This window comes from Apodemus sylvaticus, chromosome X (assembly GCF_947179515.1).
Source record: "Apodemus sylvaticus chromosome X, mApoSyl1.1, whole genome shotgun sequence".
NCBI classification, from domain to species: domain Eukaryota; kingdom Metazoa; phylum Chordata; class Mammalia; order Rodentia; family Muridae; genus Apodemus; species Apodemus sylvaticus.
The window spans coordinates 2,608,985-2,625,067 of NC_067495.1; positions in this window are offsets into that span (position 1 = coordinate 2,608,985).

Sequence of the window (16,083 nt, forward strand, 5' to 3'; positions counted from 1 at the left end):
CCTTTTGTGTAATGTCTATAATATACTGAATTTAGATACCACAAACTTTCTAGTATATAGAGATACTTGGATCCTTTCTCCTCCCCAAGATCTTGGTCAGCTGGGAGAAAACTATAGTTTTGACACAGGTTGGGTACAACAAGGTAAGGTGGTGTAATTGTCCCCAAAGCAAAGTGGTTTGCGGTTGCTTCTTGCCCTGAGGAACCTGGAAGCTTCTGTAAGGTCAGTCCATTTGTGATTTTGAAAGATTCTTAGCCCTCCAACTTCCCCTGTCATCCCTTCAGTAGAAGGTGTGCAGCTTTATTTCACCATGTGGTGCAAGTGAAATCTCCTAAAATCATGACTCTCCATCTTTGCTGTGCAATCACACCAACTGGGGAATTATATATATATATATATATATATATATATATCAGTGTCAAGCTAGAGCTGGAACTCAGGCATAAAGAAGAATTCCATAGGATGTATATAGCCCCAGGTTTATTTTCCACTCTAACACACACACACACACACACACACACACACACACACACACACATACAGGTTCTGATACTCTGATCTTGGTCTAGAATATAAGCCTAGGCATGAAGATTTTGAAAAGCTTCCAGATGGTTCCAAAGGCAACTGCATTCCAGACTCATTATTGCACAGATGTAATAGAGGGATGAAAGATTAGCCTATGATCCTTCCTGAGAATGGATGGTGACACCAATGTGTAAGGAAACAAAAGAAATGTCTGGAAGGAGGTCTGAAACAGAAGTGTATGCAAATAAGGAAGGCCAAACAGATACAAAGCAATCTCCTGGATACTCAGGACCCAGGTGCTGAGCAAATACATCCTGCTGCTAGCACAGTGATCCTGGGCAGGTGGCTGACTACCTAGCTTGGCTTCTGGCTTCACCGGAGCTCAGGGGACATGGGCACTAATCCTATGCAGAGATATGCCTATTTTCCATCTGGCTCTCTACTATCTCTCCCTAAACAGCACCTGGCATGGTGATGTCTAAAGGGGTATAGTTTCTTTCTTTGTGCCACACTGGGTTTAGCACATGTCCTCAGGGATGTAGCTGGGCTGTACGAGACAGCGGCCAGGCTGCCCTGCAGGCCCCTTGATTTGGTAGCCAGTCGACCTTAGTCAGAAACAAATGATTGCAGGTCTGCACTTTAATTGCCTTTCCTCACAAAAACAGGTTCCCAGGCAGTTTAAGAGAATCGATCTGGTGAAGGCATTTCTCTGGTTGAGGTACTACATTAAAAGCAGTTGCTTGAAAGTACAAGTGATAGTATGCGAAACTGACAAGCCATAAACTTCAGGACACTCAGGCATCTTGTTTTATACAGCACTTTAACACTGAGCAGACACCCCTCCACACTCCAGCTCATTTAGGGCTGGTTTGGGAGCATCCTCCTATGAGGTGGATAAACTGCTTACTATCTCCAGCACATAAAGACAAAACTGCTCTGAGAGGTTTATTGAGCCGTCTAAAGTGTCACAGCTGTTGTACTGGTCCTAGATATATTCACATTGGGTGTATTGTGGTGTCTTTTCCTTTTCGTCTTTGTATGGAAAGAACTGGAAAAAGTACACACTGGTGGCATCCCCTTGCAGCACAGTGTGTTTGCTCCCTGCTGGGCAGATCTGTCCCAGGAGCAGCTTTCCAAATGTCTCTATCATAGCTACTATCTCCCTTTCTCCCTTCCTCCCTTTCTACCTCTATTTGTGTTTCCATGCTATCCACTAACTTCTGAGTTGCCAAGTGACTTCTTTGGCTTCAGAGCAATCTCTTAACCTGAGTAGCCAGCTCTCCTCAGTAAAGTGCTCTGAGTCAAACACTCAGAAGGTTCTGTTTACTGCCTAGACTCTGGCAGGATCCTGGCAGGAAACAGATGGTTCACTCAACAGGGCCACCAGAGAGCTGAAAGAAGGCACTGTTTATATAGATATGGGCAAACCAAAGAGGACCGACTGATGGGAGCATGATGAGAATCACTGGAGCCTCATATTCCTTAGGCCAATAAGAATATTGGGAAGAGGTTATCAGAACTAGGGTGGACCTACAGTTTTGGAAGAGAAATCTCAGAAGCAGCAATAACCACTACAGTCGCATCCTTCCAAGCAAGGATGGTAATAAGTGCACCTGTCTCTCTTCAACACTCTGTCTCCTGGTAGTGAGCCTAGCTGACCAAATCCGGCTTTTAACCTTACAGCAAGAGTGGCCCATTCCACACAAGCCAGTTTACAAGAGTAGTCCAGGCAAAGGACAGTGGAAGTCTGTGAGTGTGCTTGAGCCTGCACTTGTCAGGGCCTTAGAAGGCAGCAGGTGAAGAGCTGACTCAGGACTACCACCATCCTCACAGTTGATTTCAGGTCCCAAGTTCCTTTTGTTTCCATGACTTGATTAGACAAGAGAAATGATACAGAACTCTTATCTTAGGACTTGGGATGCAACTCAGAATTGGAGCATGCCCAAGACCTTGAGTTCTATTCTCAGCACCCAGAAAAACAGACAATAGTTACTATTATCATTATTATTTTTATACTTGCTGATGAAGAAATCTTTATTTTTCTCTGAAAAACAGTGATTTATTAGAATGAATAAATACAAGAGCATGGAAAGAAGAGGATGGAAGACTGAAAAAAATTAATAACTTGTATTGCACAAAATGCATTGAATATCTAGGAGACAGGGTTTCTCTGTGTAGCCCTGGATGTCCTGGACCTCACTCTGTAGACCAGGCTGGCCTTGAACTCAGAAATCCACCTGCCTCTTTCTCCCAGAGTGCTGGGATTACAGACGTGTGCCACCACTGCACAGCTGACTTTTAAATTTTTAATAGAAAAATTGTAAAGGAATACATTTATGGGATGCATTGGGATATTTTAATATATGTATCCATTCTCAAATGACTAAAGCAACTAATTAATATATCTACCACTTCCTATACTAATTATTTTAGCATGAAAATATTTAAAATTCACTCAGCAATTCTTAAATATTCACTACATTATCATTAATTATAGTTACTCTGTTGGACAGCAGTTTTCCAAAACGTATTACTCCTACCTAAATGTAACTCTTTAACCAACATCCCCCATCGTCGTCCACCCTTCTCTCCCAACTCCTGGTAACCTTCAGTTTCTGTTCCTGGTAACCATTCTTCTTTCTGAATTCAACTTTTCTTTTCTTGTAGGTAAATAAGATCATGCAGTATCTGTCCTTCTGTACCTTGCTCATTTCATTTAGCATAAGGCCTTGCAAGTTTGTCCATTTTTGTGACAAACCAAAGCATTTTGTTCTTTTTGGGAACCTGAATAGTATCCCAAGATGCCAGACTCTTTGATACCATGCATTCCTGGAGAGACACTTGGGTTGTTTGCATATCTTGGCTATTGTGAACAATACAACAATGACTATAGGCAATTCAAACATTTACCTGTCACCTTGTGATGCTCAAATATTCTCTCTGCATGTTGCCTGTCTTAGGGTTTTATTGCTCTGAAGAGACGCTATGACCACAACAACTCTTAGAAAGGAAAACATTTGGTTGGGGCTGATTTACAGTTTCAGAGGTTTAGTCCATTATTGTCATGGTGAAAAGTATGGCTGGAGAAGGAGCAGAGAGTGCTGCATCATGATCTGTAGGTATAGAAGGGGACTATACTCTACACTAGGCTTAGCTTAGGCATATGAGACCTCAAAGCCCACCTCCACAGTGATACACTGCCTCCAACTAATTGTAGGGTTTAGAAAAAAAAGTGGCTTCTTGGGGACGGCTATATCTTCAGCTCTTCAATCTCATTTGGATTTGGAGAGGCAGTAGAGTTGAGACAAAGTGAGACTCTGTACTCTAGGCTGGTCTGGAACTCACTATGTAGACCAGACTGTCATCAAAGCTGTGATGATCCTCCTGGCCCTGCCAGGGATCCAAAAATAGGTATCATAGGTTTGTCCCACTATGCTCTGCACTCTTTACTTTATTATAAACATTTCTGCATTTTAACAAATTTGGTACGTCTTTGTTGTACAGGCAAGGAAACCTGAGCCCCAAAGGGCAATGTCTCATCCCAGGCCTCCAACTAGTTAGAGGGACAGTTGGAATTAGCCCAAATCTTTCTATCTGCTGTTCACACCAGCAACTTTCTTCACCCAACCTTACATTCCTATTCAGCTCAAGGCCAAGCCTGATTCTGCATCTGCTAGAACAGTACCCCTGCCTTTTCCCTGAAAAATCTTCCATTAGACAAATATTCTTCAGATACAGGAGGTGCAGAAATGGAGGGCCAGCCAAAGGATAGAGGGTGAGCTGCTTGGAAAAGGAGTCAAGACACTGCTGACAAACAAGGCTGGCAGGGCAGAGAAAGGAGGCACCTGAGGATTCAGCAACCAACACACACACAAAAGCAAATTCTAAAAATGGTAACCTTCCATTGCAGTTCCCTCTTCAAATGCATCTGATTTTTTTCCCTCGCTAAAACTAACATCTGTGGAGCCGTGATGGGCTGGGGCTTTTGCCAGACTCAAAGTGCTTTGTTGTTTTCTGTGCACTGTGAAGCCTCCCTACCCCTACCAGGCAGCAGGGGCCTTTTATAGACACAAGCTTTGTCTCGGGAGTAATGTACAGTTGAAAAGGATTGCTTCATGTTCTAGACTAGATCATATCTGATAATGCCGGGAAAAAAAACACCAGAGAATGCTCCCTGTCATTTGACAGGAGCCCATTTCAGTGAGTTCACCGTGTTCCTGTGGGTCTGAAAGTCCAGGCTACTATGAATGCCTTATCAGTGTGGCCCAGCAGGGTGTTCTTCTTAAGTGGCAGAAAGCTCAGGAGTGGAGCACAGAGTAACCTAAGAGGAGGAGCAGGAGAATATGAAATATGGGGGAGAGGAAAGACAAGAGGGGAAATGAACAAGGGCCTTTGTCTGGTAAAGCTTTGCTCATAGTGCATAGGGCTGAGCACTCAATTAACTATAATCTTGACATTGCAGAATATTCTATCGACTATGACCTGAAGCAGAAAAAAAATAATGCCAAATGAACAAAATCCTTGCTACTCCTCCTTCCTGTTTCTACTTTCTGTCTCCTTCATACTTCCTTCCTACGGGCTACCCAGAGCATCCCAGCACAGGCTGAATTCTGAAATGTACAGTCCTTTCTCAAGCTTCAAATGACCTGCTCCTCAGTTGTCATCAACAGTCCCTCTCCTTTAGGGCTTTGTATTGGTAGAAATGGGCTTTGACATCTTCCCCTGTCATTTTTGTTTCTATACTTTTCATTACTGAGAGAACTAAGGCCATCTTTGCACTTATTGATAAGGTGATAGGGTTAGCAAAAGTCAGATTATTACACCTTCTGAAGATCTTTACACTTCTATAAATTTAAGAATGAAGCTAAGAGGGCAAGTGAGAGGCTGCATAGGCAAGCGTGGCAACTTTGTTTCAAGGCCTAGAAACTCTGAAGAAGGTAGGAGGGGCTGGGGAGATGGCTCAGCCATTAAGAGCCCTTACGATTCTTGTAGTGGACTTGGATTCAGTTCAAAGCATCACAAAGAAACTCACAACTGTCAGTCATTCCAGTTCCAGAGGATCAGGCACCATCTTCTTGATTCCTGGGGCATCAGGAACATACATGAAACATGGACATACATGCAGACAAAACATCCATACACTTAAGTAAAACTTGATTTAAAAATTAAAGGTGAAAGGAAAGAACACCATAAAGCTGACCTCTGGCCTATACATGTGCACCCCTAACACACAATTATAATAAATTAAATTTTTTAAAAAGAGTGAAGCTGTGATGGTTTGAAAAAGAATGGATACTATAGGCTCGTGGATTTAAATGCTTGGACACCAGGAAGTGGCACTACATAAGACAGTTTAGGAGGTATGGCTTTGTTGGAGGAAGTGTGCTACTGGAGATAGGCTACAAGATTTCAAAAGCCCATGCCAAGTCCAGAGTCTTTCTGTTCCCAGTGCCTGTAGATGAGGATACAGAACTCTCAGTTACCTCTCCACCACCATGTCTGTCTGTGTGCTGCCATGCTCCCTGCTATGATGATAATGAACTGGACCTCTGAAACTATATGCAAGCCCCAATTAAATGCTTTCTTTTATAAGCATCTCCTTAGTCATGGTGTTTCCTTACAGCTACAGAACAGTAACTAAGATAAAAGTTGATACCTGGGAGAAAGGTATTGTTGTGATAGGCCTGAGTATGCTATTCATTGGCAGAATGCAGACTTTGGAACTTAGAGTTAGAAAAGTAGTTAAATACTTTCATTGGGGCTTAATGGGCTATACTAGAAGCAGCATGAATGACAGTGATGCTGAGACCAATATAGATTATGCCAGCCCAGTTCAAGAGATTTCAAAGGAGAATATTAGACAGTGACATAGAGACCATTTGTTTGGTATTTTGGCAAAGAATGTTGCTGTTTTCTGCCCTTGTCCAAAAAAAATCTGTCTAAGGCTAAATTGAAGAGTTTTAGATTAATGGCATTGGTAGAGGAGATTTAAAAACAGTCTTGTATTGGCTCTGTTGTGTGCTTATTGTTGACCACTCTTATGTCTATCTATAAGAAAAAGAAGCAAACTAAGCAAGAAAAAATATAAACTATGAAGTTTGAGGAGAAGGAAGCTCCAAGAGGGGTTATGGACCTAAGTCCAGTGTTCAAGTAGATAAACCGATAAAAGAAAAGCTTGGTACTAAATGGAATAAAGGCAATGGTGGTGACCTTGGGTCAGGACCCACCTAGCTACGTTTCCAAATTATGAAAAGGAATTAAAGAAAAGCTTAAGCAGTGACAGAATCCATCAAAACCAGAAAGTTGATACAGATATAACTTAACAAGGGGGCAAAGTCCCAGCCCCATCAAACAGAAGAACTATCCATCTTTGACCACATGGGTCTGGCTTTAGAGTCAAGGATACAAGATATTGGTTGTGAAATCTCCTTTCATGGCTAAGCAAACGTGCTGGGGCCAGGCATATGTCCGGGCTATACCTGCATGGAGACCCAGAGAAGCCATTGAATGAAGCTGTGAAAGTGAAGCTTTGATTTCATTGGAAACCCCAAGATGTTGGAGATGCCACAGCAGTGGCATACCTGCCCAGGAGAGCTTCTAACAGGCTGTAGAAGCAACCCAAGAGAGAGAAGTGTGTTACAGTCAACAAAGCAAAAAAGAATTCTAGATCTGAAGAGCGCTTTGACATAAAACATGTTGATGCCAAGTTTGTAGTTTGCCCAGCTGGCTTGACCCAGTATTTCCTCACTATGTTCCCTTTTCTTCCTTTTGGAATGGTAATGTATATCCTATGCCATTCATTGCATGTTAGGAATATGTGGTCTGCATTTTTGTTTAAATTTGACAGGAAGTTACAGTTAAGAGATTGCCACGAGTCTCAGAGAAGACTTTGAACAGTGTTTTTACTGTTATAGACCAAGGGAACTTTTGAAGTTGTACTGGATGCATTTTTTACATTATGATGTGGCTACAAGCCTGTGGGGGCCACAGAGTGACCTGGATTGCAAATGTGGTGATTTGAATGGCAGTGGCCCCTATAGGCTCATAAATTTGAATGCTTGCTCACCAGAGAGTGGCATAATTTGAAAGGATTAGAAAGTGTGGTCTTGCTGGAGGAAGTGTGTCACTGGGAGTGGGCTTTGAGGTTTCAAACTCACATGCCAACTGCAGAATTTCTTGTTCGGCTGCCTGCAAATCAGAATGTAGATCTCTCAGCTCCTTCTCCAGCACAATGTCTGCCTGCTTGCTTCCATTTTCCCTGCCATGCTGATAATGGAATAAACCTCTGAAACTGAAAGCCAGCCCAACTAAATGATTTTTAAAACAAGAGTTCCCCTGGCCATGGTATTCCTTTGAATCAATAGAACATTGACCAAGACAGAAGCCAAGAGATAGACGTCAAGTGATATTCAAAGAGCTGACTGTGGAGTTACAAATTTTAGGTCTCAAATTGGCCATCCTAATGAATAACTAAACAAGTGACTTACATTGTTTTTCTCTTGCCAAACTTTACTCTCCTCAGCTCAAACTCTATGGATAATTAATTACCTTAAAAGATTTTCTGGAGATTATCTGGAGATTATCTTGTATATATAACTACTCTACAGTATAAATACTTTCTACCAGAGCAAGCTACTTTGCAATTCAATAAATGTAATCAGTCAGGGTAGAATTCCAAACACAGTGGTAGACCATTGCCTAGCTATTATGCACTCTAATTATAGTGGCATGTTCTAGATAGAATACTATCTTATAAAAATAAGACACCATTCATCAGGTCAAGGACTATTCATCTGGGTTTTTTAAGGGTAACCACTAAAATCATGACTTCATAGGAAGAATGGGATCATCCAAGTGTCTGATCTATAATGTACCCTGGGGGGTCTCTTTAGCTCTCAAGTTTATGAAGTTAACAAAACAATTATCCTAGAAAAAGTATCTAAGTCCTTATACAAATCCAATATGGGGTTAAGGGTATAGCTTGGTAACAGAGAATTTGCCTAGTATGAGTGAGTTCCGGGGTTCCATTTCCAGTATTGAACAACCTAATACAAAGAGGGGTGGTAAACACGGTCTCCAGAGAAAGAGATCAAGAAACTAGTTGGCAAATAAAAAGGAAATTAACCAGCAAAACAAAATGAGGTCAGACTACACATTCATTACCCAATATGTGATTCCTGCGTGGACAAATACTGAATCAATTTTGAGTGATACTTCTGCTTCTTCTCTTGCTCCTAACAAAAGAATTCTGTGTTTACTGATCAAATACACACCTGGGGAGCATTCCAGGGACACCTCTGGGTAACTCCAGACAGTGACCCGTATAGCACTGTCACTTTATCCTCACCCTGGCCTGAGCACAACTTCAGTTTTCTCCTCAACTTTGGCTTCAGATGTCTAACATACCATGTTTAGAACTTCCTATCTAATAAGAATATGCAGCCCAATGTAGGGAGGCTTTTAAACTTGCAAACTGCTTGATATCCAAAGACCAATAAGGAGACTTGCTCAAAATAGGACTTATGCTGAAATCTTTTGAATAGGCAATGTCAAAAAGCTTTCTGCAGTGATGAGTAGTTTTTAGGTTTGGACTTCCAATGTGGTAGCCATTAGCCATGCGTATATATCAAGTACTTACAATGTGCTTAGTTCAACTTGAGAAACTGTATTTTTTTGATTTTTGCAATTTTAATCATTTTTTTATGCTTATTTATTCAATGGTGAAGTAGGGGCCTACATGTGGGGATTGTGAGAAGACAACTTAGTATGTAGTAGAGTCAGCTATCTCCACCATATTGCTCCTCGAGATTAGAACTCAGTTCTTCAAGTTTGACAAGTGTCTTTATCCCTTGAGTCATTTTATAGGCCCACTTTATTTCATTTTAGTTAATCTAAATGTAGACAGCCACATGTAACCAGTTGCTCTCGTGATGGTGTAGATTCTGGGACAGGCAGTGGTCTTACTTCTGTATTTCTATTAATGTACATGCACTTTCTTTGTTATCTTTCTTCTAATACTCTAGGAACATAAAAGAATGATATCTGCTAACAGGAGCCTCCATACCAGAACTTAAATGTATCTCTTTGTGTACAACTACATCCTGTATAAACAAACACCTATGTCCTTAGAAGTCAACAAAGTGACAGTGAAAATACAGTCTTTAATTCTAGAACAGTATATGTCAGAGACTATGTACTTTATCAGCATGAAACCTGTCAGTACAGAACGTCTTGGTTATGTAGGTACTTATGTCAGCTCTACTTTACAAATAAGGAAATAAAACCTTAAAGGGGCCAATACCTTGCTTCAAGCAGAGCATGGGGTAAACAATTGTGATCTCAGCATTCTGATAGCTGATAAAGGAGGATTGCTGCACATTCTGGTCTAGCCAGGGCCTCACAGCAAGGCTCTATCTCAAATGAAACCAATCAATCAATCAAGCAAGCAATCAAACAAAACCAATTTGCTTTATGAATCATAGTTACGAATTAACAAAGCTGAGATTCAAATTTAGGCAGCTGGGCTTCAGAATCTCTCTTCCTAGGATTGGCTTCCAAGGTTTCAACTTTTCTAGAGCCATTTAATTGCCTTTAGCAAACATCCTCCTCTGAATTTCTACATTTTTCTCTGTACAAATGCATTAGCTCTGAATAGACAGGGACTATTGCTGTACCCTACAGGTTGCTAGGAGACGAAGGCAAGATTAGTAAGCTGTACTGCAGGTACTGCAGGGGTCCAAAATCCCCAGCTATTTAAAAAAAATAGAGCCAGGAGGAAACCGAAAAGGTCAGTCCCCTCCCCTCCACCAACAAGCCTGCAGGAAAAAGAAACTACCTTAAAGTGACTCGATTGGCTTTGCCTGAAGTTATACCTGCATTGAATCCCATGATGATGTTCTATCTAAATTCTCCATTACTGTTTCCCATTTCTTTCTCCATTTACACTGCTTGATAACCTGTTCTAATAATTCATCCTATTCAACTCCAGACGAGACATTCTGGACCATTACAAACATAAACTGCTCTCAAATCCACAATAATCAAAGCTAAACCTCTGAAATCTAGGCAACGTGTCATGAGCCAACTCATCCAAGCATGAAATGGACATCAGTTTTGATGTGGCAGTTGGCAAATTCTGCATAGAAGGGCTCCCGGAAATATTGGTAGTTTCATTTGAAACAGCAGACCAGGTTGAAACACTCATTTTCATGGAAGCATTGAGCTTCAACAAGAAGACAGGAATGTTAGAGGAAGAGATGGTTGGTTGGTTCAAAATGAAAACCACTTGCAACTAATAACCCTTGATTTGTCAGTAACAGGCAAAAGTGATTGACCAATCATGTTCCCCACTCTCTAATTATTGCTGTACTGTTAAGTATACAATGTTAGTTTACTAGACACTGCTTACCTTTGGGTTTAGGGTCCCAAGAAAACACGGATTTAGAACAATGTAGCTTGCAAAAAAAGCAACTGGGTGACATATTATTCATTAGGGAGGCAACCTGCTGTCTTTGATGTCAATGTGGAAATAAATGGTTAACATTCCAAAATATTCCTATCATGGTAGCTTTTAAAAAGCTTGTGGAAATAAATACAGATGTGTCCTGTTACAGATGAAATTTAGAGGAGAAAAAAGTTAGCTAAATAAAAAATAGAAGTTTGAGACAGAGATGTCTAACTGAACGGCATTTGAATTTGATGAAATTGGAATTCTTTGTTCTGTAATATCAGCCAGATAATATAATGTTCCTTTCCTCATTGTTCATTAGGTGCTATCACCAAGGTAGGACAAACAGTGAGTGCAAACTCATAGTTAACAATTGCTCCAAGAGGAAGCTGAAGAACATATGAACCATGGGATGGCTCAGAGAAAAAGACAAACAAGACTAACAGATTGGAAGCATTAGTGATGGATGAAAGAACAATTATGCCTGGTTCTACTCATTTCTGCTTTCACGGATTGTGACAAATATGTACTGTAGGATTTGGTGGAAAGCAATTTGTTTAGCTCAGTTAATAAATATGCAATATTTAATGAGGGATGTTTCTTTCTTACAAGACTGGTATACAAATTCAAATACACTCAGTTCATTAACAATTGGAATTTCATTTGGTTCTGGTAATAATATAATGACCTTGTCTCAGAGGAAATTAGCTCTTTTATTATGGCAGTTGGGTAGTAAAAGGAGATTTTTTAGACTAAAGATGCACAAAGACTGTTCATGAATTGTGATAGAGTGAATTTCTGCATTTTTTTCTTCTTAAATCACAAATTGTCTTGGTGCATTAGCAATATATCAATTGCAATTGCAGTGGAAATGACACTTTGACTTAAAATGAAGTGCTATTTCCTTCTCTTAAAAGATTTTCTTGAGGTAAAGAGAGTGCAGTGATAAGTAGTCTGGGTTTGCATTCAGGCCTGTGAGCTGCTTGCTTAATGGATGCCCACACAGCACTTTTAGCTGTCCTTTCCCCCACCAATAATGAAGCATTATATGAATACTATAGATAATAACTGTCTGATAGCTATTGATTTGCATATAATGTAATATGTTAAAATAATTAAAATTTAAATTACAAAGAGTTTTATTGTTATTCTAGTAATTAAAAAATAATGTCACAGGTTTATATGGCATACCATTCTTGCATATCTAATACCTACTGGAAATCTCTAGTTGGATTCTGGGTACCTGGAATTCAGATTTCTAATGTTAAGTCTATATTTACATCAAGTCTCCTCCTCTGTTCTGTAACTCAGTTAAGCCCATCATCTACTTGCCAAATTTAAAGGCAGATTGTGATCTTAAGTCCCTCCTTCTTGTGGTCGCAGCAGTTTCCCCCACAATGCCTGATCAAGTCTACATTTTCCATATCATTCAGCTGTGTCCCCTTCCATCCATCTTTATTATTACCTTCCTCTGTTGAACTAGCCCCAGATCCTGCCTAAAGAGTTAGAACTTTTGTTTCCTATGCTAGAGTTGGAACCCAGGGCTTTGAGCGTGCTAGAAGTGTTCTGTGCTAAGCTGCACATAACACTCATAGTCATTTAGTTGGACTCTCTGTCTCCAAGTTTTTTCTCACTTTGGTCTCAAGTTTATATCCACACTTTACATAATGCTCCACCAACCCAAAGCATTACCTCCTCATCTCTCCAGTTCCTTTTGACCGTCCCCTCTCTGCCAGTCATCCTGAGCATATCCTCCATGTCACTTACTCCTTACCACTATTCTTTATTCTTAAAAAACAATTTATTTTAAATTATGTGTAGCCCCTGGAGTAGGGGGCTACACATGTGAATGCAGCTACTCACAGATGCCAGAAAAGAGTTTTAGGTTCACTGGAACGGCATTGACAGGGGGTTATGAGCTATTTGCCGTTGATGCTAGGAACCAAATGTGGGCCCTCTGCAAAAGCAGCACTTGCTCTTAACTGCTTCTCCATCTCTCTATTGTTTTAGATCACTGGGAATTGCCTTTCCCATCCTTCTTTGTACTCCCAGCCTGTTTACTCATAGGTAGCATTTATTTCAGTGTACTATAATTGATAATTTCCTAATTCACAAACTACAGGCTGTCCCCAATTTATGACAGCTGGACTTATAATTTATAGACTTTATGATGATGCAAACCCCAACATATTCAGTAGAATTGGAGTACTGAGTTTGGATGTTCTGTTGGCTTTAATACTCTCTTTTGCCCTGCTGAAATGACATTGCCCGTGCCAGTCATGTGGTCACAAGAGAAGGTAGGTGAGGTACACTTGTCTACTTAGAATACTTTCCAATGTGTTGTATATTTACAGTATTTCAACATATGAGTTATCAGTTTGTAATCTTGTTGTAAAGCAAAGATCATTTATAGATGGAAAGCTTTGTCAGGGAAAAGAGTTTTTAAAAAAAAAAAACCACTGTAATTTTAAGAGCTACTACCTCTTTTATCAAGGAGGTGAGATTTGCAGTAAATACTCACTAACAAGTGAAAGAATACCCAGCACACCTCATATTTAGCATTCACAAGTTTGTTTCCATATGAATATTAGATTGCTTAGCCAAGTAAGGGCAAAGGTTGTGATGTTTCTGTGCATGAAGGCTTTCTTAACAAGGTCGTTGTTTCAAGTTTTTTTGCACAAAGCTCCTATTTTTTTTTTTAAAAATATTCTTTGCTAAGTTCATCTTTTGTTGTGCTATTTGGTCTCTGATTCTTCTTTCTAATAGGACCCATGAATTAGAAAATTCCCTTGGAATTTTCTGGGCAAAAGAAATGTTATGTTCTGATGAGATTTGATGAGAAGAGGTTTGATGAAATTTGGCATGGCATATATATGGGTAGGGGACTGGTCACCAGAAAAGATAGGCCATAAATAGAGGCTTGGAATTTCAGATACCATCTCCTATCCTACAGAAAAACGGAGTAGAAGGGTAGAGATTGAATTGATTATTTATCATGTATACATGATGAAACAGCAATTAAAATCTCTTAAGTGCAAGGTTCAGAAACTTTCTGGGTTGGGAGATATTGTCATGCCAGGCTGCCACTGTATCCTCTCTCTACAACAAAAGATGCTCCTGCGCATCTACATCACACTCTAGGCACTTTGTCACCTGGCCATCCAGATGGATACTCCATTACTGCCTTAATAATGAAACAAAGTATAAATGGTCCCCTTATTCCTGTGAGACAAAGAAACAAATTACTGGCCCTGTGGGAACTGCTGGTATAGAATTCTATCTATGCTGGCTAGAATTCTATCTGAGCTGGGGGTTCACTGATTGAGATAGGCTTTCAAAACGGGAAGTCTTAGACTGAGTCCTTAACCTGCTGCTTCTATACTAATTGTAAGTAGCTAGGTGTCAAACTCCAATTGGGCAGAAAGTTGGAAAACTGATTACTGTGGGAAAATCCTTCACATTCCATTGCTTGCTAGAAGTGGACTACAAGAGCAATGGAACAGTTTCTTTTAAGTTCAGGAGAACTTACTTGTTCTTCAGGAAAGAAATTTTGACAGAATAAAGGACATGGAATGCATGTTAAGACAATTCTCAAGGTCTCTTTATCTGTCTGTGTTTCTGTGTATCTTTCAAATAGAGATATTAGAGATTTTTTTCAGACTAACTGTTCTAGGGTTTTTGCTTAGTAAAATATCTTAGATGATAGAAATGATGCCTCCCTTTAGAGATGAGACAATATTTATTTGCTGTCCCATGATAAGAAAGGTATTTTCCCCCTCTGGAGTAAAGGTCAATTATAAACAGTGACTTACTAACCATTTAAAAGTTCCCTAGACTCAGGGTACCTCTCCTATAATGCAGTCCCTTTACTGTGCTGTGAGTACTTAAACTTTGATAGATAGTATAAATGCTGATATTTTGGCTACTGAGGCCACAATAAGGAATGAACTTAAAATTTAACTATACTAGACTAATAGTTAACTTATAAGCACAGTAAATTCATAGACCTTTCACAATCATTGAATCTGCTGTCTTGGAAGAACATAATCTATAGCCACTTCTGAGGTTAGGGTTATCCACTTGCCTAGCAAATGTAGCCTGAGCATTATATCAGATGTTTAATAGTAGTCATCTTCCATTGGAGGAATGGATTCGTTAGATATGTGAAAAGTCAGTTGCTCATTAACCTCACAGTTCACATTCCTGAAAGACTTCAGTTAACTAAGTAACAAAGGCCAAGATGGGCCCACCTCCACAGCTCAAACAATTGTCATCCCCACAAAAATGCATACTGCTTTAAAACAAATATTTTAAATGAACAGAACCTAAAATCTGGATTTTTTAAATAAAATGTCCTGATGAATATATTTTAAGCACTAGCTCATCTTTTAAGTAGCACACATTGCATTAAAGTAAATGAAAACCTACTACTATGGGCCACTATGGCCCATCAGAATAAGTGTAAAACTATTCAGGTCTTGTGAGCCACTTGCACACAGCACAGAGCCAAAAGAAAAGTAAAGATTTAAATATGGCTACCACAAAGTAGATTGAGATCACTGGATGTTATTAGGCAGCATTATTGCCATGTGGCAGGAAGTATTACAGTAGAGGAAAACTCTTGATAGGGGCATTTGTACTCTTAATATTCCTGGAAAAGTCTTTTGTGCCTTCTTCCTTTTTACTCATTTTCTTTAATTACAAGCTGTACTTGTATTTATTATGAACTCAATTTCGATGCTGTTAATTCCTTGTGTTTTCCTAAGAATCATAGGGCAGAAGCCTAAATAATAGTACTATCTTACTTCTGTTGAGATTTAACTGTATAAAGCAAGTAATTCATATCAATTACTATATTTGTCTGGGGTACTACTCAAAGTAGAAAAGGCTAGAAATCTGGGATGAGAACACCAATGTGGTAGGTTTCTAGTGAGAGTTCTTTTCAGCTAGCTTCTCCTTTTTATATTCACATGTCAGAAAGAAAAGCAAGAGAGCTCTCTGAGGTTGGTTTTTTTTTTTTTTTTTTTTTTTTTTTTACTTTTTATAAAGCCATGAATTCCCTTTAATGACTTAATTTCCTCCCAAAGACCAGACTTCTATTTACCATCACA